We start from the raw sequence: 22,002 nt of genomic DNA, 5'->3' as shown, positions 1-22,002 counted from the left end.
CAGGCTGACCCATGCTCCCAGCTGCTACGTGTGCTGCGGTGGTTTTTGAGATGGTGTGGGAAAAGCCTTAGGAGAGCACACTCAGGATGCACTCTGAGGAAGATGGCAGTAGTGACATGAAGATCAGCAAGAAGAAAACTCCGAGCTGATGGCAAGGTGAGGAGAAACAGGAGGAAGGCACAGGGCCTAGAAGGCAGCCAGTGGCTACACCACTAGTTAATTCAGGGCATAACTTCTCAATCATTGAAGCCAAACTACGGGAATGCTAGTTTCCTTATAAAGTCATGAGGAACTTGTGCCATTATGGTCAATCTAAACCATGAAGTTATCAAATCTCTATGAAGGACAGAAGGATGTGTCAAAAAAAGGAGCATCCCACTCTTCATGTCTGGTACAGGAGTGATAAAAACACAGTCTCTGTGCCAAAAAATCCTTACACATAAACTGAGAAATGACTGAAAACTAAGACAAGTTCAACCTGAGAAAGTTTGGGTGCATGCAACATGTGCTATTAGTATTAGTTTGTTCTGGAAACAGAAAGAAGGACATTGATAAAGTACAGAAATGGGCTGCTAACCACATTCTTCATTCTTCAGAAACTAGTAAATCTAGTTGTGAGGTAAGGGAAGAGGGGAGCCTAGCAGGCATAAATAAAAACAAATACCATGGAATAAGCAAGGACATTCTGGCAAAGTATTCAAAGCTTCAGGCCATGAGAAGCTCAATGCTGACATTGCAAAAGAGCACAGTTTTGTAGTGCTAGCCACTCAAAAGAAGAGGGGCCCCAGGATTCTTCCCTTCCCATTGCCTGGCCAGCCTTTGGGATGATCTGCTCTGGTGACTAGACTTCATAAGCCAGAATCATTTGTTAAAGTCTTAGCTAGTGACTTCTGGCAAATTTATAATACACTCAGCAACTTGGAGAGAAAAACTCTTGATGTCTTTTTGGTGAACTTTAGTCCTTAAGACTCTTACCTCACAGTGGTCCCAAATGGGTTTCATTCACATACTGAAGGAACTCTTTGGCTTGCTGTAATTTCTTTACTGCACTGGTACCATACTGACTCAGAATCACCTTAAATATCACTGAATCTCACTTGGGGTCATGGTGCACCACCCTTGTCCTCACATCAGTCCCCCTGTTCTGGAGGGGCGACCGCACACATGACAGATCATAGGACATGTACACATTTTCAGTTCCTGTCCCTTGCATTATGAATGGATCTTAATTTTCTTCCCTGGAGTCACTTCTGATCAGAATGAAGGCTGTATGATCCTAGCTGCAATTTTAACCAGAATTTAAAACTGAACTCCACAAGATCCATGCCCCATCCCCTGAAGTTGACACTTCAGGAGAGATAAACCTCCAAGCCCAAGCAGATGTCCAGCATAACTATACCAGGATTATCATGGGCTCATTTACAAAAGTTCTAAATAACTTTTGTGCTGGGAACTCATGGGAAGCTATTGGAAGACTGTCAAGCAAGCTGAGCTTTTATTACCAAACCCACACCCATTTCATGCACATTTCAAGTGATGTCCAGGATGAACAGTCTATTCTTTGTAGTGTTTTCTTTTCTGAATTAACCAACCCTCCTGGTTTTGATTACCCTTCTCAAGCACCTCCTCAATATGTTGACTCATTTAATATTCCCTTGGTTCCTTGTTGCATGACTTTTTCCTCACCATGTGCACAAAAAATGTATATGCCAAAAAAATGTGAACTCTGAAGTGTTCCTTTCTGTAACAGAACAAAGTGTTCTCTTTCCCCTTCAGTTGACTACTCTTCCATGCTCTGCTTAAGCTGACAGCACCTTAAAGGTTATAAACGTATATTTCACAGGAAAGGTTTTTCCTGATGTGGTTGATAGACAAAGATGAAGCTGGGCATAGAGAGCACACATCAGCAACAACTACTTATCTCAAGGTAGTTTATAACCACCCTGAGCCTTGGTAGGGTATTCTTCCATAAATCAGGACATTGCAAAATGCAGAAGAGCAACAAGGAAAGTGAAAGTACTAAAACACAGAATGAATTGTGAAAGGCAAGAAAATAATTCCAGGGCTGTCAAAAAAATGACACCAGGACTGGACTTCTACTGCAGCAAATTTTTGGAAACCACTGTGCAGAGTAATATTACACACATTTTGCTGAGTCCCCTTTTGCCTGTTCTTCACCTTGGTCCCATCAGAGATAACGTATTTCAAAGCAAAGATGACACACAACATGTAATTGGGATACTCCTACATCACATAGATTACATTAAAACATATTCAGCAAAGATTTCCCACAAATATTGTGCAGGTGAAAGCTGAGATACCTCACCTGTATGGAACAAAGAGACATTTGTAAGCAGCTTCTTAAAGCTGGATACAAACAGGAGTACATTAGAACCCAAACATTTACAACAATCTGTCCAATTTAATTTCAAAATACATAGAAATCTCAAGCGTGAAACTCAATCATCTTGCCTGCATTTAGATTTAGGAAGCACAAAGGGCAAATGCAGATCTCATCTCACCGTCTTTCTGCAAGTCTCTGGACCATAATCCTTGGCTGTCATAAAATAGAGAGTGGGTGCTGACTTGTTCAGAAATAGCAGCAATATAATTAATTTGGTGTTATATGGGTGTAGAGTATTTAACCATTACTTCTTTAGGCCAGGAAGATGTTGTCAAGTGTAAAAAGGTATGTAGAGCACAGTGGATAATACACCTTCCAAATAAAGAGCACTACCCCTTCCATTACCTCCTCAGTAGCTGCTTCTCCTGATAAATACCTTGGTTTTTCCTTGGTGATTAACTTTTCCTTAAATAATTCTGTTTGAATGGTAATGCGCACCAAGTTACAGTTACCGTAATGACTTACTCCATTCTCAATTTCTTTACTTCCCTCTGATCACATTCTGTTTATTACAAGCTTAATCCCATTGCTAGATAATCTTCTACCACAAGAAGTAGTTTTACAAAAGAATGTCAGGTGGAATATCCCAAAAAACTTTTTTGAACCAAACGCAGCTATTCAGGACTCCATCTCAAAACCAGAACTACTGCATACAGTCACTTTTTGTGGGTTTTATGTCTCAAACTGAAAATGTTTTCAAAGTTTTGTTAACACAGTTGTATTTATAAAAAGTGCAAGTGAGCCAAAGCTCTGGCAGTATGCCACTTTTGTTACACTACTTAATCATTATTCTCCTTCTCTCACATAATAGACACTTCAGTTCATAAACATATTTTATTGTATCATAAAATGGCAGTCAGGGATTGCTTCAAATATCTTAATGACTCCTTGCTGTCAGTATGTAGCAGAAATAATGGACTTTGGAGTGTATCCCAAGAATTATCTCAGTACTCTTCCCAAATTCATTGTGTCAACTCTAAAACAAAGTGATGTGATCATAGTAGGCAAGAGCTAAAGACTTTACCATGGGGAATGGTAACTTCATTTTAACATCACAACTGTCCTCATTAAACTGCAAATAGCTAACTTTTGCCTAACAGCTGTGTTTATTGATATCTCTGTTGCCATGCTGTATCCCTTAGTACCATCAGAGAGTGTCCATTCAGGAAGGCTCCCCAGTACCCCAGCAGCTCACAGCTCAATGAGACAATGAACCACTTCACAGGGAAGATAGCTAGAAGTTCTCCGAGGAGAGACATCTTCCACTTCTGCAGCCATCAGTTTTTCTTGCCTGAACTCTTTGTTAGAGTGTTGCTTATGTATCCACTACTGTAGAGGAGCCCACAGTTTTTATCATCCACGTATCTATCCAGCAGTTGTGAAATAATGGTATTCACCAGCATTTTGAAGAAAATGGGTTGCAGACATCAAAATGATCCTATTGCCTCATCTACCATCTAACCTGCCAGGCATGAATGCCTCACATGCAGAAATCTGGGCACTGGTCATGGCCCGTGTCGTGGTTTGCCACACCAACACCTGTTATTGCCATGACTGTTGTGCCAAAAAAAGAAGCTTTCCTGAAATTACCAGAAGGGGAAAGAGGTCATGTGGTGGGAATTGAGGGACAGATTTGGAACTGGAAAGAAGTGTGGGATGAAGGCACGTAAAAGTATGAATGTTACAGGTAAAAGGAAGGTGTCTATGTATCTCTAATTGAGGAATGTCACATATATTGGCAAATAAAAGAGCACCAATTTCTGACAACCCCTTTTTTAAAATTTGGCATCATGTTGCTCTAAGTATATGCATATTATTACTGCTCTGCTGTCTCACACTGAAACAGATCTCAGGATACCTTCACAAAATGCCACAGCTTACACATATGCTTGTTTTTTTCCCATGAGAAACACTGAACGTGAACATACAGAGCTGGTTAGGGCAGTTAGAGATTCTCTTATTCTATATTGTATACTCTGCCAGCAAAGTGATTTCATTTGCAATTACAAAAAAAGATGCAGACAAGCTGCACAACAACATTTCTGGAATTTTTAAATTAAAAGCAAGAATTCCAGGAATGGTCCAAATAATCAGAGAATTGGAACAACAGAGTTCCAGCAGGAGGGGTGAAAAAAATGAGAGAGGAAATTCTAAATGATCAATCCCTTATTTGCATTACATGTTTTACTGTTTGTACGAAGATGTTGCCTCAAAACCAAAACAAGAAATTATTAGAGGTCGAATGCTCCAACCTTTACGGCTTCATGTAAACATACCTCTCTCTAGTTAACATAGAAAGTTTTTGTGGTCGTTTCTAGAAGTATCTAACCTCTCCTGTGTAAAATTGATTACCACAACAAAATGACTGCAGTATCAGAAAATGGGGTAGAGCTAAGTAAGCATCTTACCATACAAAAAGAACCAGGCCCTCTAATAGCCCTGGGAAACAGATCTTGACCATACAATTCACTGGAGCAATCTGCTGAAATGAATAAAAGCAAAAGCACAGCTTGCTGAGGTCCAGAAAAACAGGTAGGAACCAAATAACCATCAACAGAGACTGTAACTAGTTAAATAACACTAGGGGTTTGCATCCAGCATTCTTTATTCTCCTTTGACTTTTTTTTTGTTCTAATGTTTCTTTACTTACTCTTCAAAAGCCTCTCACAACTGAGGTGGTGTGCTCAAGGCTGCATCCTTAGCTTTACTCTTGCTCACTGCAGACAGAAAAGTTCATAGCTGTTAGCTAGCACACCTACCCAGGCAAATCCTGCTGCATGGCAGAGGCAGAATATGTGTGTATCTTGAGAAAAAAAAAAATAGGAAACATTAATTTTGGTGAGAAATATTAAAGTGATACTTTTGAGTTAATGTGAAGCAAAACACTTCAAACATATCAGACTGTATACCTTCCAAGCTGGTTTAATTTTGAAATATTTTTTAAATTGTTCATGTCTTAATTTTAAATTGTCGTATTATAATTTTTAATATCAATTATGAAACAGTGAACAATTAAATAATGACTACAACTTCCTACTCTCCTTAGGAATTTCAGTAATTAATTTACTGAAAAAAAGTTTAATATATTTATTACTAAAATATCTACAGTACTTCTAATAAAAAACATTATTAGCAGACATGTAATAAAATAACTTAAAATACATATACTATTAAAAAAAGGCACAAAAAATCTACAAGGCTCTAAATTCAGAGTGAAGCATGTAGAATTCAGCAAAGACCCTTCAACTAAAGTGAAAAGAAAAATATGTAGAAATGCTGGAACTTTTCACCAGTTGGATTTTTTGCTGCAGCCAGCTTTGTGTTTTCTGGGCACGGGATATATACACATACACAGAATGTCTCTGTGACAGTTCTGGTGCATTAGCAAATCTTCAGCTTTGTGGAAGGTGCAATTTCATCTTACATGTCTCTAGTGACAGCACTGGTTTTAAAACTTCCTGTCCTCCTTCAGCCCTTTATTTATTCCTGCCTTCATGCAGCTGTTCACCCCCGCCCCTTGCTGAGCCAATGTCACAGTCTGTGAGAGCAAAGGAAAAGAACACAAACTTCCCCCATTCCCTTGAAGAAGAAAGTGGAAAAAGAGAAGCAATGATGAAGTGATAATTGCCCCCTTTCCATTCATATTTATTGAATTATTTGCTTCTCTAAACTCCATGTAAAGACTGTCAATGCCTTTGCAGTATTATTTTCTGAATGACAATCTAGCATGATACTCTTCCCAGTTAAAATCTAGACCTTCAACATCTGGCAAGACAGACCAAACTCTGGGTTAGCATAACAAAACTGTTTCTTATCATGAATACTGGGATGAAGCCAAATTACTGCAAGTGATATGACTTTGCCTTCTAAACTTTGTGTTTAGACTGCTGAATTAATGAACTAATGACTTGTATGGAGGCTACACCCTCTTCTTGGCAGCGCTGGCTGAAGAAAGCACTCGTTATAGGACAAAAACAAAGTGCTTTTGGAGAAGCAAATTGTGAGGGTACTAAATCATCTTTTTCTGAACCACATCAATATTACCATTTCTTCTCCACCCAGAAAAATCAAGAAAAAATACTATCCTCCACCTCTGAGGTTTAAGACTGGAAAGTGCTGATGGAATCCCATATCAATTATTGATTCTTAACTCTTACAGAGCCTCCAATGAGTACTTCATGTCAAAGAGGTTTACAAAATCCTAAGATTTCTAAGGCAAAGGTACTAAACTTAGAAGAGTTCCCCTCAGACTCCTTCTCAAGCAAAGAAATGTGGTATAATGGTACAATGGACGGGTGCTTATTTTTCAGTTGAAGTCACTGTAAGATAAAAAAACTTTATCCAATGCAGATACAAGAGAAAATGAAAAATGTAAACCATCTGCATATGAAAAAAAATGTAAAGGATTTATGGAATGATTGGGAAGGCTTCTGCACAATGTACAGGCCATAGCAAGATTTTTCTTTTGATCGAGAGACAGGATATACTGAAAGAGCCACAGACTCCTCGCCAGCACATGGTAAGAAAAATAGAGTAGTTGACGGAGGCATGGTTCTGACTTTACTACGTGTTTGGAGACACTTGCTCCCAGACCTATTCATTTTAGCATTTTATCACTTTAGCATTTTCATGGTAGGCTGTTTAAGAGAGAAACTTTTACCCTAGTCTTTGTTTTGCTGCCTTTAAATAAACAGGCTGCATGCCCAAACTTCTCAGAAAGAGTATACAGTATATAGTGTCTAGGAGCATCCAAAAAGGCTTGTCCTTTGGCTCTCTACATATTAAATTATTGTTGCTTGGACAATGGACAGCACAGGGGAGATGAAGACTTAGAAAACAGCTGAAAACTGGACCAGTAAAATGCCTGATAAACCTCATCAGGTTCGTTCAGCTGTAATACCAGGAAAGACATGAGGTCTCATTGGGTTCAGCAATCCTGTGGATTTGACAAGTGAGGGTAAGACCATGATCTTGACATTACAGACAGGGGAATCATGGGAACAGAAAGCCTTGGGGAGAAAGCACAGACCAAGATTTATGTTCTGTTATTGTTATTCAGTAATCAATAAACCCAAACCCATCAAAACATAGATAAGCTATACAATTGTAGGGCACAACCAGTTTCACTGGGCAGCAACCCTTTTCTATGCTCAGAGGTCAGGGAAAAGCAGAGATACTGTTTGAGGATGTACTGGCAGGCTCCAGGTGCTATAAAAAACTGAGAAGCAGCACAAGGTTGTTGTCTTGAATTACACTTTCACACTTCCTACACTCCATCTGTCTCCACAACTCATCTCAGGAGCCCCCTTTCACTTCCGCTTTCTCTTGAGGCTTATCTGCCTTAGCCTTGCACTTTTGAATGGACTGCTAAGGCTGAGTCCTCCCAAGACAGGAGAAGAGAGGCGGGAGACACCTTGGCACAGGCAGTCAGCACAGAATCTCAGACTGATGAGCAATCTGCAATCCATCCGGCACGAATGACAAGACCTAGTGGGAGGCTTTGTAAAGGACTCATGTCATGTTTGATAAAGTCTGTGCAGCTCTGAAGAGTTTTTTGTGACGCAGGCAGAGTCCTTTTTCAGGCAGGTAAGGCAAGGTAATAATGAGCAATAACTAAAGGCTACTAAAAATTCTGACAGTAGAAGCAACAGCTAGAGGCTACTAAAACTACAAGCTACTACAGGCTACTAAAAAGGCACAAAGGGCATACACAATGGATTCATTTGTTAAAGACAAATGGACCTTTTGTATTCTGTACAAGAAGAAAGAAAATAAAACCGGGGAGTTGAGAAATAGAAAAAAATTCACCTGACAAAGTAGTAAACTTTGCTGTGAGCATTCAGAGACATAGTCTCTCATTTGAAACAGAGAGATGCTAAATGTTCTTTATATTAAATAGGTAGATAGGTATTTAATTCTCCAGAATTTTTAATCTCTTTGAAAACAAAAGGCTGTCTATTAAGTAACTTTGTCATCCAAAAGAAGTAATCAACTGAATCAGAAACATATTTTACTTGTAACAGCTGTACCAGCCATCAGTAAAAGTTATTTTGTGAGATGCAAGAAAAGCACATATAATTTTGAATCTTTTTTATGTTTCCATTACATGGCATTTACTTGTATGGAATAGCTTATACTTTCAGATCCAGTTGAAACAGCCACTTTCCAAAGCATACAGCCTTGGTTCTTGAGAATTTAATACAATTGCCACATGAAGAAAGCTATCCCAATGTGATGAACATGAAAAGACATGTGGAGAGTAATCAAGTTACAGCATTTACAGTGATGTGGATTATATAAGACGTAATGAGTCAAGTTTTAAATCCTAGTAAGAAATATAGGAAAAGACCTAAAATAAACCACTGCCTTATGTGAGGACCCACAGTGAAAGAAAAATTACATATAAAGGAAGGAAAAAAAATCATAAAAGAATCTGGATTAGCGTAAGGGTTAAAGCACTTTTTTCTCTAGATGGGCTCATGTTAATAACAAATGCAACATGCATATGACATTGTAACTCCCATAAACACAATGTATTAGAAGTTTTTTAAAATTACTTCATATACCTGTGTTTATTTGTTAGAACACAGTTGGCATGGCTAGGTGAAGAAAACAAATAAAACTTTCCAAACCCTAAGCACATTTATCCAATTCTAAATAGTACGTCTTTGGGGAAGTCAGATCTGGTTGCCCTAATAAACAGAGCAAAAACTTTAAGAAGAGAATCTGTAGAGCTCAACTTTTGTTTTTTATACAACGCATAATTAAGACTAAGGAAATAAGAGCAGACACTGCATCCATGTACTAATTTATAGATGAACCGTCCAGCTCTACAGCATGACAGGGCTGCCAGTTGGTTTTTATGCTAAACTTCATGGCCACTGAATTACCCAACTGCAGTAGGTTACTAATTGTTTATTCATATATCTGAGTTTCCATACTACAATCATTACATGCCATCCAGATGTCTCAAATAGCTAAAGCTATGCTTACCCATGCTAAGTGGCAGACACACTAACATTATCAGTGTATCTAAAGAAGAAAGCTTTTTCAGTTTTCTCCTTCTCACCTTTGAATCTCTTGATCCATTTCAGCCTGTTTGACAAAACCAGACATCTCAAAGACATTTAATTACCCAGGTGTTCTGTATCTACAGAGAGAAAAAATGAAACCCAGTATTCTTGCTGAGGGAAGTGCTATACACCATGTCCTTTGGCATTTCATGGCAGGCCATCCATCCCACAGGCTTTGGCTCTCCCCATGGCACGTGGCACTTGTGGCCCATTAGCTTGTTCTTAACTGCAGCCAGTGTTTGTCCCTCCCCTCAGAAACACAGGGGGTGGGAAAAGAGACAAGAATACAGAGGCAAGTGGTGAACTGGGAACACTGTGAGCACAGCAAGATCTCAAGTTACTGAGATGCACATCTCCTGGGATACTGGAAGGGAAACTGGCTTGGTGTTGGGTGACAGAGTGCATGGTTTTAGAGGAAATCAGGATTCACTAGTTCTGCTGCTCATGGAATAGCCTGTCTTTCCTTCTGGTTTACTTACCAAGTGTCAGCAAGCACACGGAACATTGCTATTCTAACAGCAATTTCTGATTTTTTATGAACTGCATTCTAATACAGGTTCTCTTTTATTTGAGATTAAACTGTCATGGGATATTGCAGCTTGAAGGTAATGCTTGGCCAAAGCCCTCTGAATAAGAATGGGTGATATTCCAGTTCCAGGAAACAATACACATGCACTGCTGTGTGGAAAGTAGGAGGAAAATACATTTTAAAAGTCCAATTAAGGAGGGCTTCGCTAAAAAAAGTCTCTACATTGCAACATGTAGCTGCTTTCCCACTCCTAGAAAATTCCAGAGAGATTATTCTCCCTTCTGCAGATATTCACTTACTTCTATTTAACCGGAAAACTGAGAATATCATGCATCTGGTTTGCATTCCTTTTCCAACTGGAATAATTTGCTTTAGATTTACTCATATTAATTTAGGGCTAGAAATATTTACCTTTACCCTTCTCAAAATATAAGGTATTGTACCTTATATAATACCCTTCTCATATGACACTCCAACCAATTTGTTTTGCTTGCCTTTGCAACTGTCAGTCAGCTTGGACCAAGCCCCAAGTCAGGCTGCTCAGTGAACCCTAAAAAGCCCCAAGCCAGGAGGAGCTTCAGAGCAGGCAGAACCTTCAGGAATCACTTGTTTGGTGTCATAGATGTTACCACCTTTCCACTGAGTAGTTAACAGGGTTAACTGGACTTCATGATGTGCTGAGGAAGACACATCCACCCAGATACTGCTTGTTGTGCTTTTTTTAAACACTTAATCCTTGTTTCTTTTCTCAGCATCCCTTGTGATTATCTTCCCATGCATTGTGTTCCTTGGGTGGATAGACTCTCAGAAGCATTGGTCTCCAAAACCACTGGAGAAGAAGCTTGGCCATGAAATCCAGGTGGCAGAAAGACACTCTATTCTCCTTTTATTGTTTTAAATCTTGTTTGACTGTTTTTTCTGAAGTTTGGAAGACAAACCAAATAAGCAGGTAGATGGAGAGTGGCAATTCCTTATCTTAAGGCAGAGCCTATCATTAGTTCACTCATCTACAGCTGGGCAGATTACAAGAAGGGATTTTTATCTGTGTAAAGAAAGAACTTTAATTTAGATTGCTTCTCTAAGCAATCTTTTCTGTTTGCAAACAAATTGCAAGCTAGAAAAAAGAGCACCAGAAGCAGAGGTCAAAAGTTATTTCACGGACCTTGGCTTAGGACAGTAGTAGTTAGGTGTTCAAATGCCTTTTAAATATGGCCTAATGGACCTTCTTGTCTTTGCACACACAGCCATATTGTGAACCATTTAGGAATGTTAGGATTTTGTGGTTTGATATGGTATGTGGTTTCAAAATGATGCTGAGTTTGTCATTGAGGTTGAACCTGGAGAAACAGACTTTTTTAGATCACCCTGCCAGTCTTTGCCCATTTTTGCACTCTTTAGAGGAGTTTGTGCAAACTGTAATATGAAAGGGGTTTCCAGAAATACAGAGGTCCCAAGAGAATACAAGAGTACCAAAATGCATGGAGCAACACTGGCAAATTTGATCACAGGGTTCAGCCCCTCGTCCTACTTTCCAAACCCTTTATGAAACTTGCTTAACCCCTTAGTCCCATTAAAAATACTCAGTTAAATAAAGCTACCCTGTGTTCAAAGCAAGATCTGGCTTCAGTTTCCATTGCTCCAGTCACAGTTCTATGCACAGTGGTGCAAGGGCATCAAGGAAGCTGGTTTGATCAGTACTGCTTGGTCTCAGAAATGTAAATTGTAGGTTTATTGGTTTCTTTCTCAGTGTGCAGCTATACACATTGATTGTTTCCACTAATTCTGAGAGGAGTCCCGAATGAAAAGCTCAACTCTAGAGTTATATCTAGAGTGACTTTTTTTGAAAAACTCATTCTCTATGGTCAGAGGTCTGGATTTCCTGATCTTGTTTCCTGGAGTTTAAGACTAAAAAAAAAAAAAAAAAAAAAAACTCCAGATGGTATAAGCCTGGTTTTAACCTCTCCCTACAGCCTTCATAATTTAAATGGGAGGGATAAGAAGAATTATATAAAGATATAATGTTTCATAGTAACAAATAATGGTAGCTGTAAACACAGGCACATTTCTCCCATGTAACATTAACTGCCACCTGAAACAATGAATTTTCTCTACCTTCTGAAAGTATTAGATTTTTGCTATTGCATAACAGAGAAAATAAAAATATCCATCTTCTATTAGTTTGAGATGTCATATACTGAGAAAAAAATAATCTTTTATAGTGGTTTTGATACAAGGTAGATGAATGCGTTGGAGATTGCATGTTTTTAAACAGAAAAAAAACTATGCAAAAAAGAGGTTAAATTTCTTGTGGTTGAACCCATGAAGTAAATACAGAACATATTTTGTTTGTTTGGATCTTGGGGGAACAAACTGTTTTTATGTAGTCATATTACACTAAAGAAAGCACTGTAATGTATTGCATTTCAAAATCACATATTTATATAATAGGGGATGTACTCACATCCAACATAATCAGTCTCAATCACAAAACCTGGAAACAGTTTTGAAAAATAAAAGATTGTAAAATCACACCTTTGTTTTCTAAATGCTGACATGCAAAGAAGGAAAAAAACAAACCTATAGGCCTGAAGTAAACCTTCACATCATTAAGATCTAATTGTGAAAAGCAGTTTATCCTACTTTCTTACACAAGTCTGATTCAAAGTGAGTACCTTTGAAACATCCTGTCTTGCTAAACTCCACTAATCTCCTCACAATCTAGCTCTTAATGATGCTGCCTTTTACCTTAATTCCCACACTTGCATTTCACCAGGGAGATGTCTGATAAAAATAAATAACATAATTCATCTTCAGTGAAGAGGACTTGGCAGGTATTTCTCAAGTTTAACTAGTAAAGAAGATGGTGTCTTAAGAGAACTAGAGGTTAAATGGGGTTAGGAGGAGTGCCTGGAAACTGTTCCAACTTTGAAAATTATTCCTGTGCCATTTAGGGAGAAACCCAAGATCTTTCAAGATTTCCTGCAAAGAAACTGGGAGTGAGAAGCTCAGAGTAGATAACAACATTTTCTTAATTTGGAACCACTGTGTGACTTCAGGGCTTTACCTGTCCTGGCACCAGGGCTGCTCTGGTAGTTGCTTTGGTTTTAAGCAAAAATTGCATGCAGTGAAAACTGTCTTTAAAAATTCCTGTCAGCTCAGATTCACTTCTTAACAGTGTGGTCACAACCAAGCACCTTCTACAAAACTCTAATTTTAAAAAATCCATAATCTGCTGGACTGATGCTTTTCTCCCCAACAAACAAGTCACCCTGTACTGATTTACAAGTGATTGCAGTTGGGAATTGCTGTGTGGTAGAGAATAGGGACATTTCTAAATAAACAATGATGTGGAGCACAAAAATGCTAGCCTCTGTGATCCACTGAAACATGAGATGGATCTCAGTATTCCTAGAGGAGGAGTAAGTTTAGCTGATTAGTTTTAGGGATACAAATAAACACAGTGTGTTTCTAATTACACCAGTGAGTCACAATAGAGTGCTGGTTAATTTGGGTAGTTTTGTGCCTGAAGTTCTAAAACTTTCAAAAAACAGTGTGCTTGTCCTTCTTCCTTTCCCCAAGCACAGCTGACTTCTTAGCAGCATTAGTTAATCATCACAGCTGACACAGTTTAGGTCACAATCCTCAATCTCCTTTATGTGAGGACATTTATGCTGTCCCTACAAAGCTCTACATAAGGAAGTAACGCAGCCTTGTTGCTCCTTGTGACTGCTTGATTGTGGTAGAGCTCAACAAGTGTTATAATACATTAACAGATCTGAAAACATCCCAGTCACACCTGCTCAGACCACCTCAAACTCAAAAGCATTTAAAAATCTACTTTTCAAAGTTATACTCAAAGAGGCAGACAAGAACATTTTCAAACACAACCCAAACTTCAAAACACAAAATCCAGGGATTTAAGTACATTGGTCTTCACAACCTCTCATGGTTTGTTTTTTTTTTTTTTGTATACTATTACTTCTTAAATAGGGGCGTGTGCAGACTGGAAGTGCACCTTAGACAGCTACAACTCCAATTTCTTGACTGCTTTACTTTTGTACAATTCTGTTCAATAGAAAACAGAGGAAGGAGAACAGTGGCTACCTAAAACAGAAATTTTGTGTCAGTATATATATACACATTTTTGTGGGACAAGGTTTGTTGTTTTAAACTGCAGAGAAACCATGACGTATTAAGTTTAATTATGATAGTTGTGCTTATTCCTTGGTCACTGTGTACAGTGCAGAGTCATCTTGACAAAACTGCCATGTAAGTAAGGCTATGATTTATTCATCTTGGACAAAGTACCTTTCGCAGTTATAAAAGGAGTTCTGAAAAGTAGTAGAAAAATTACTTTTTATTACAATTACTTTTATCTGTGTATCTCTCTATCTACCTACCTATCTCATCTCCCCCTTAAGCCCTGTCCTGCACACTTAGAAATAACTCCTACACAACTTTGATCCCAATTTCCTGCACAAGCATCAACAATAACTCCTAGAGCCCTACCTTGATTCACATTCCTCTCTCTTCTAGTCCCTCCACCCAAACAATTCCATAACCAGAAAGTGACTGCAGTACCACTTAACTCTTAGTTTATACTAAAACAATGCACTAATAAAACAACGCAACTTTTATGTGTTCACTCCAAGGCTAAGCAGCTGTACAGCTCTCATTTGGACCTGTGTACTTCAGCAAATATGGTTACATAAGTCATGCAAATTCTCTATCATGAATAAAACTGACTTTGTGTGTGTGTGCATACACACATATATATATGTATGTATGCATGTATGTATGTATGTATGTGTGTATTTTATATTACTGTGTTCACAAAATAGAATTAATGTGAGTTTGGTATTAAGATTTCATTTATGATGGAAAAGTCTGTCCACCTGGAGAAGACATTTCAGAGTCATCCAAAGAGAGAACTTCACCAATATTTCTCCCCAGGGGCTTGATGGGATCCATACTGTTCATTCAGTCAAATGCCTCTGCAGCAAAGCCACAGCCCCTTCTGATTTTCTCATCTGGCAATCCCCTAACAAACTTCATCTTTTGCAGTCTACCAGAAGTACCTTGATTCCTACCCTCCCGTCCTACATTTGTGAGTCATCTTTCTGGGGTTTTTTTCCAGAAATTTCTACATATGGCCTCTGTGTGCCTTTCCGCCTTCCCGTAAATTTTTCCATTATCTCTCTCTCAAATCGCTTTTCCCAAACTGTGCTTAATTTCTTTTCTCTTCTTGCCATGAAACTCCCTTTTTTTCAGCTTCCACTCACATCCCCAAGTTTTCTATTTCTTTCCATCCATTTGAATCAATTAGATTAATGGATTTTTTCAAAACCACTCTTGTCTGATGTCAAGCAAGGAAGTTCAGTGGCCTCTCACACAGAAACACCAGAGTTGCAGTTCCCTCTCCAGGTAAAGCGAGGGGTCTGCAGCTCCCCGTGTGTGCTGTAACCAAGAGAATTAGGAGGCCTTCCCACACATGAAGTTGTGAACTCAAGCTGTCCATCAGATCACCTATAAAACCAGTGCTCCACTCAAACTGCCTCCACAAACACCTCATCTGCCAAATCATTAAGAAGAGTAACAATGATAACGATGATGATTATAATCCTATCTCTACAAAAACTCCAAATGAACCTTTTTTTATACAGAAAACTCAGAAGCTAGGGAGGGGAAAAGAGAACAATTTTGCTAAGGCAAAGAAAACATATGCTGTAATAATTTACTTGGGGGCAAAAAAAATTTTAATATATTTGCATTGGCCTTGTGTTGAAACCTTGTATGCTAAACAGGTCTTTGGCCATTAAATGTCACCAGAACTCCCAAACTTTTGGCACAGTACTTACATGTAACAAAAAGACTAAGTAAGTGAAAAGCTACTAGCATGTCTTCTGGCAATGGACTATCTCTATTTTCTTCACTGTTTTCCCTAACTTGAAAGACCCTGCATTCAGCCTCCCTGCTGCTGTCTAGACACAGCTCTGCTTTTGCCATCCACCCTGGGGTGAGTCTGTAGCCTGAAGCCACACTAACACATTCTCAGCTGTCTCATACAGCCGTGCATTGAAGGGCTCATGGGAGGCTGCAGTTTCCCCATCCCTTCTAGAAGAATACAGGCTCCCTGCTAATGCACCAGATATCTCCACCAGCTAATGAAGATGTCAGCTGATGATAAATTGTCTACACCTGGTGAGCTAACACAATGCTTGTTCCCCAAAACCACTGGCCTATAAAACTGCACAATGCCTATTGTGTGAGAGGGAGAACTGGAAGTTCCCCAGCCCTAGTGCCCTGCCAACTCAGCCAGGTCACCTGGAACAGCAGGGTCTACAACCACCAGGGACCACCAGAGAAACCCCCATAACAATGCTTGGGTAAAGGCGAGGGGAAACACATTAATGATTTTGGGGAAATGATTATCATATGTATGTTTATTCTGGGACAATGAACCAATATGTGTGCAAAATATGGTATAAAAACAGAAACAATCCAGTACTCAGCATGCACAGATCTTGGAGGAGCTCTGTCTCTGTGCATCCACCCAAATAAAGAATGCCTACCTCTTAATACTACACTTCGTTAAGGAGTTTTTATTTCATCAAATTTTTGGTAGCAAAGATAAAACTTTGAGGATCAGCTTGGGAGGAAGTGAGTGAAGTGCCTTAATTTTGAAAACTCACTTAAAACCCATTAACAGTTCCAGCCCTCCCAACATATTCAAACTTTTACTTGGAAAAACTTGTCTAAAAATGATGAGGCAGGAGTGATGAGTGGGAAGAACAGGAGAGATACTGGAAATTCCAGAAGTGTGTCCTCCTAGGAACAGGTATGACTGTCGTAGCACACACTGGGCAGTGAAGGGGTGATAGATACCATTACAGCCAAACTCTGGGAAGAATTTCAAAATACAACTCTGAAGTATGAAACAAACTGTTATTTTCACTCCTGATTTTGATCAAGAGGCTCTGTCTTCCTTACACTCTTACAAATCAAAATATCTAAAAAACTTAAAAAACATGGATGCCAAGCAAACCTAATGACTCTGGAATGTTATTCATTCTTCTCATGAACAGGAGAGAAATTTTCTAAAAGGAAACATCATTTGGGAATCCCAGTCTTGGCACTGAAACTGACACACACTCTGAAGAAATCCAGCCCTCTTCTCCTTTTAGCCTGTCATTTATTTAATAGGTAGCACAGGTAGAAGGAGGCTAGGGAAATAGGGAGATTGGAGAATTCATATGTTAACACTACATACCTTGAATATTCACCCCACCAGCAGCCCTATCACTGTTTTGCATCAGAAAGTGCACAAACATGGTGTAAGTACTTTCTTGCACTCACAAATGCTGCTAATACTATGTAGAATTTACTAAGAAACAGCAAATTTTCACTTTTCTCTCATTTAAATCCATTCATGTTCTAATCATCTTTGTTAATGCTTCCTCATCATTCATGCTGCCTTTAGATAAATGGTCATCAGAAAAGCAAAATTTGATCAAACAGCAACTGTCAGATAATAAACACATATTGCAGCAGTTTAAAGCTCACTGCTTTTGTCCTTAGCCCAGGAAGACCTGGGTTTACAATGGCTATTTTCTCTCCTTCCCTCCCTCCCTCTCTCTCTCCCTCCCACTCTCTCTGTCTCACTTAATCCAACAAATGATTTCTCAATTACATCACACTTTTGTTCCAAGAGTATAAAATGACCTGTTTAGCTCCTTCTTCTTTTACAACCTTAATTACACTCATTTTTCTTATAGCTTTTGGGCAGCATCCTTTCCAAGCTGCTCTGCAAACTACCAATTTAGTTTTGCCCAAGCCTTTTCTTTGGTATTTGTCTCCTGGGAAACCTAAGTGAGATTTAGTAGGAAGCTTGTCACCACACATACTTATGAAGGAATTAATTTAAAATAATGACTTCATGCATGATACAACATCTTACTGAGCTACTACCCTCTCACATCACCTTCCCTCATCCTACTATTTCTCTTACTATTCCCTTGGAATTGGTTGGGACAGATTTAATTTTCTTCATAGCAGCATGTATGGTGCTATGTTCTTTATTTGTAACCAACCAGCAGAGACAGCACGCCCATTTCAGGTACTGCAGTGTCAAGCAAGGCCTTTTCTGACACCACCCCACTCCAAGCAGCATGGGAGCACACAGGAAGCTGGGAAACGACACAGCTGGAACAGCTGTTAACTTGTGTTGTGCTAACTCAAAACATTTGGATAAGTATTTTTGGATAAGTACATTACTAAGTATTTTAGTAAACTGCGACCAAACTAAAGAGATACTATAGTGGCATTACACTACTTAAATGGGCTGTAACAGATTCCTAAGGACTGAAATTTCAAAGTCAAGGAGACCCATTTAATAGGGTAATACTTGCAAGCTTTTGCAATCTGTTGTACTGATGCCATGAGGGAAAGGATGAGCACTATTTCTTACCTTCCTTCTGATTTCCTGTGTGACTCTAAATTGTAAAATACTCTCTCTGTTTCCACCTACAAATTTTTTTCCTGCAGATCATCTCTGTGATAGCAGGTCTTGCTGAAGACCTGGATTAGCCTTCTGTGTAGCCTCACAGCCCCCAGGACAACTGTAACAACTCATGAGGCTTCCTCAGGCCTTCACTTCTATACTGCAGATTCCAGTTACCCTCTGGCAAGAGGCTTTCACACTAACTTTCATCCTCCCTCCTTTGCCAGCACTACGGTTCCAGCAGGCAGGTCCACAGAAGGGCATGTCTCTAACCAGACTTCATCTGCCCTTGATTTCAAAGTAGCAAGGGAAACCTCAGCCAGGATGCAGATTGTCTGTATTAACATAGTTCTATATAGAAACATATTCACAGAATCACTGAATAGCTGGGATTGAACAATAAACGTCACATAGTTCCAACTCACCCGCCATGGACAGAGACAAATTTCACTAAACCAGGTTGCTCAGAGCTCTTTCCATCTTGGCATTACACACTTATAGGAGTGGGGCATCCACAACTTCTGTGGGCAACCTGTTTTACTGCCTCCCTCCCAGTCAGCAAAGAATGCTTTCCTAACATGCAACCTCAACTCACTGTCTCTCAGTTTGAATTTATGTTCTACATGTTGGCAGCACAATCACATCTTGCATGACTGCTCAACATCTTGAGGAGGGACAGCAGCCAGGATGTGCCCTGCTGGACTTGACTGTCCTGAAAACACAGAAAAGACAGACAACCAGACTTCCCTGCCTGTGGAAACACACTTTGTATGAGAGGCAGGCAAGCAATGACACAATAACATCTCAGTGTCTCAGGAAAGGAAAGGAATTACGAGTTCTGTCCTATGACCCAAACAACTCTCACATGAAGTAAAACAGCACCTCACTCAGGAATGGGATGGCTGTTTGAATTGTGAAATATTTTTGCTGTTCTGGCACATATCAGCAGAGCAAATTATTGCAAATTACTATTTTAAATCCACAGTCCATTTCAGTTTTGCTTCTCTCTTCCAGAGACTGCTTGGCCAAACTTGTTCAGATGGGCCTTTAGGGGGGAAGATGTGGGTGCTACACACTGGCTACACCAGTGATGTTTCTCAGGTACACAGAGAGTGCAGATCACAGAGGTATCCTACCATGCACACAGGTCATGCAGTCACCCAGCACACATTCCAAACTGTGACATTCGACTCACATTCCACAGCAACTCTGCTGGCTGAGTCAACAATCTTATGAGAAGAAGGTGTATGGATTTATCTGTGCAAGCTAACAAAAACCGAGGGGACTACAGAGAGGTGTCTATCCAAGCAGCTCACAGGCTGCTGTCGTTACAGGCCTGTATTTACATGCAGCTCTCGTAAGAAGCTTATAGTCCTGTTCACAAAGAATCTGGAGAGGGATTTGCTCCACACCTCCAGCAGCCTTTCTGGCTGGTTTTACAGCAGAGCCAGCACAGAAAGGGACACCCAAAGTCTGTGTCTGCTGCTGAGTCTCAGAAGAGCCCAAATGGGCAGGAAAGCAGTGGAACATGTCACACAAGTGTGCCTGTCAGTCTGCCTCATGAGATGGACACAGGAGCAACTCCAATGTCCCCAGGATTCCAGTCACAGGCATATTTGCTCTGTGCAGAGAGAGGGTGCCTTGACCCGCGGTTGCTCTCGGGTCACACTGCACTCCTACACGAGACCAAAACCAGCACACAAGAAATCTGGCTGCCAAGATAATATTCAGAGTCACTACCCTTGTGTTCTTGCCCATAGAATGAAAGCACTGAGTATTTTGGGGTAATCACTGAACACCAAAATTTTCAAGGACAGATAACTTCCCTCAATGGAAAAAGATTTATGATTTGTTATGGTAATTGTTAGCAGCAAAAAACAAAACAGTACTTTTTGTGAAGTTAATTGTTCACCTTTAGTCAGGTTTTGGCAGTATTCGTTTGCTTTCCTTGTTCTTCCTAAAAATTATGAAAAATCTATGCAGAAGTTGAGAAATATATTTTCTGCAGGACTTAGGCTGTTTTTCTCTAACAATTACAAGCAGACAATTCCTTTGGTTTTCCCTGCATATGCTGTAATTCTGTATCAAGGAGTTTTATGAGGTAACCTTTAGAACTTTTTCAAGTTCTCATTTCACTATCATAAGCCTAAGTAAAACTCAAGGCTAATTTTAGCATTTATTGGAACGTGCTGCTAGAACGAAAAGGTCAAATGTGCTCACAGGAAGGCAGCACCAATGTGAATTTTTGGCTTGAACCTGTTTCTCCTTGCAACAAACTACTTTCTTCCATCTACCCATGTCAAGCAGAATGAACCTCAGCAGCAACAGCTGTTAAAAAGCAGGAATTCTGTATACACTTGTAACATAAAACTTTCCCTTTTTCCCATAATGCATTCAAAACAGTGGTGTCCAGGGAGGAGAGAGGAACACAATGACACAGCACATGTACTTTCTGTGCTGCTGATACCACAGACAGCATTTTCTGCCAACATGACATAGTTCATTTTTATTAAAAGAAGAGTCAGATGTTTTTTCAGCAGTACTTACTGCCCCTGCCCCAGCAGAAAACTAGCTGCTCTGTTCTAAGTCTAAGGAGGCAGATGATAATGCCCACTCACCCTATTGAAATATTATCCTTTCTGCCCTTTCTGTTTGGTTAGAAGAATCCACCTTGCAGTTCTAAGAGAAGCCTGGAGTTAGGAAAAATGGCTTTCAGAGATTCATTTACACTTGCTAGTACCCTTAACAACACCACTCAAAGGCAGGCCCTGTAGATTTGGAGAATGGCAAATTAGTTGTCTGTGTCCCACAGGTGATGGATGACTCAAATGACCTTTTCTCCTTTTTAACAACAAGCAAAAGAATGATGTCATATAGACATACACATATAAACACATAAATATCCACACAATCACCTATATCGGATAAGGGTGGGTTTTTCTGTTACAAAAGTATTAAAAACATTTAAATACATAATCAAGAGCTTAAACATTTAGATCCCACATTCTGTTTCCATTTTAAATCCTAAGCAGTGGTTGAGAGGAAACTGATGAAACAGGAGAAAGGATTCAAAAGGCACATCATTCTCATGAAGGTGAAGAACAAAAGCAGATCAATACTGTGGCAAGACTATGAATATCTGAATATGATAAAAGGCAAGCCTTAGAAGGTAAAGGGAAAGAATACCATTTCCATAATTTTTATTAGGCAAGTATCCCCTCTTCCCAGCAGTGTCTAACGACATGGTAAGAGGACAGTACCTCCCCAGGCAAAGTAAAGATATTCCTCTGGCAAAGGGGTGGCAAGCAGACAGGTTCAGCTACCCAGAGGAAGCCAACATGGTCACAACATCAGTGTTTATTTTGAGGGGAAAGTGCTACCATTGAGGCTCTTCTATGGATGAGAATTTCTCTTAGAAAGGAGTGCAATTTTACTGTGAAAAATCTAATAAAGTGTTTTTTCCCATCTAAAGATCTTCTGAATAAGGACGCACTAA

Source organism: Melospiza georgiana, chromosome Z, assembly GCF_028018845.1.
Source record: "Melospiza georgiana isolate bMelGeo1 chromosome Z, bMelGeo1.pri, whole genome shotgun sequence".
Lineage (NCBI taxonomy): Eukaryota > Metazoa > Chordata > Aves > Passeriformes > Passerellidae > Melospiza > Melospiza georgiana.
The sequence above is the reverse complement of the archived record's forward strand: the minus strand, read 5'-3'. Positions refer to the sequence as shown.